The sequence below is a fragment of the Nematolebias whitei genome, chromosome 17 (genome assembly GCF_014905685.2).
Source record: "Nematolebias whitei isolate Nwh7 chromosome 17, NemWhi1, whole genome shotgun sequence".
NCBI lineage: Eukaryota > Metazoa > Chordata > Actinopteri > Cyprinodontiformes > Rivulidae > Nematolebias > Nematolebias whitei.
The window spans coordinates 4617438-4619557 of record NC_056514.1 but is presented as its reverse complement, the minus strand read 5'-3'; positions in this window follow the sequence as shown (position 1 = coordinate 4619557).

Here is a 2120-nt window from a genome sequence, read left to right as displayed (position 1 = left end):
TTAAACTTGGACCAAGCCGTTTTAAACTTGGACCAAGCTGTTTTAAACGTGGACCAAGCTGTTTTAAGTCACTCTTCCTCCCTCTCCAGTGGAGCCTGACGCACCTGCAGGCTTTTATTTTGAAACAGCAGGTAATTTAACGACCAAAGCACGAGCTACACGGAAACAAAGAGCTCTTATTGTTTGGGCTGTTCGACCTGAAGCAAACTGACCTTCAGCATCCCGTTCATGCCCGGGTGGTCGTGCAGCGGTATGGAGGCGCCCCTCCTCAGCAGAAACACCCCCATGCTGAACGCCTCCGTCTCGCAGATGTGCATGTAGCTGACCGGGGGGCTCTGGAGCCCCGCCGCCCCGGAGCTCGGCTTGCTGTTCCGGCGAGCAACTTTCAGGTCGGCGGCGCTGACGGAGGTCACCAGGGAGATGAGTTCATTCAGCCTGTCCGTGAAGGCTTTGCCGTCCCCGCCGGAGGGAGACTTTAAGCCTTTAAACGTAGCGTGGGCCTGCGTGGCTACTTTCTGGATTAATGGAGTTTTGTTGTCCCGCGGCATTCTGCCTGTGAAATAAATAAATAAACTGTTGTGTCTTTTACTCCTGCTCGGACAAAACTAACCGTCGTAAAAACGCCTTTCAGAAACGGTGCTGTCGCCGAACGTCCTGCGGAGCCGCTGGTCAAAGTCCAAACGATACTAAACCCAAACTTTACGATAACACGGAACAATTCATACTTATAACTGTTAAATTTCACCGCCACACACTAGCCTCAACACAGCACTCACAATCTCGCCCCTTGGATTAACTTAACTGAGCATGCGCACAAAACGAAGACGCTCCTGGGATATGTAGTTCTATCAATTACTATATAGTCTTTGCTGTTATTGTAAACAAAAGGGAAACTGTCCAGTAACATCTAATCACGTTGAAATAAAACCATCCTTTTATTCTGATGGATAATTAAAACGCTGCTTGGACTAAAAATTAAAGGAAACTTTCAAATATTTTTCAGTTAAACTCCATTTCCCAGCAGCAGATGCAGCAAAGTAACGAGGGAAAGGCCACACAGGCCATTGAACTCCCCGCTGCCTGTCCAACAACACATTCTCCACAGCGCTGGTCACCTTTCAGTTCAATAATCCACTCGACAGTTTCACTACACAGTAAATTTTATTTTTTTATTTATAGAAAATCAGGACTTTAATCCATAAAAACAAACTAAATGTAATGGTATAATTGTATTTTATGTAAAACTGCTAAGAGTGTATGAACCTGTAGAGGCCTCCAACAGTACAGCTTCAGGCTTTGTCCTCAACAGTTTTGATGCTATAAATGACCTCCGGCATCTATATTTTTTATTTAGTTTTATTCTTTTTTCTGCATCAAGGTAAATAGACGTATACCATGATGTCTATTTCAGGATCATTTCTTGGTAACTCAGCACAGTAACCCAAATGTTCTTGAGCCTTCAAGGCTCACATTCAACCTTTATTTGTACAGGTTAATCCCACTGAGCCACAGGGACTCATTTACACGAGAGACCTGATAAGACACGTTTTGTGTATACATCACACATCTGTCGTCAGTGGAATATCAATATGCACAATATCTGTTGCAAAGGACTTCTTGGACTATATTTGGTTCGTCCAGCAAACGAAGAATTCCCTGGAGGACTAACCGGGTGTTGCACTGGTGTAGATTCTGGACACTAAAAACACAAAAGCTGCTGGATAAAATCAACTTAATTTGAAACCCAGAACTAGGGACAAACTTGGACCGAACCAACTCTGGGTAGTTTTAACTCATCCATGTTGGGTTGGTCCAGCATACTGGTTGAAACATGAAACACCACGATCCCCCCAGATCCTGATAGACAAACTACTCACACTAGGACTAAGCCCCTCCCTATGCAGTTGGGTCCTGGACTTCTTAACAAACAAACCACAGGATCCACAACTTCTCCTCCTTCACCATAACCCTCAGCACTGGCTCCTCAGGGCTGTGTGCTGAGCCCCCTCCTGTTCAGTCTGCTCACATATGACTGCACACCTACCTATCCAGGCTGTCATATTGTAAAGTTAACAGATGATACAGCGGTGGTGGGATGCATCACAAACAATGATGAGTCC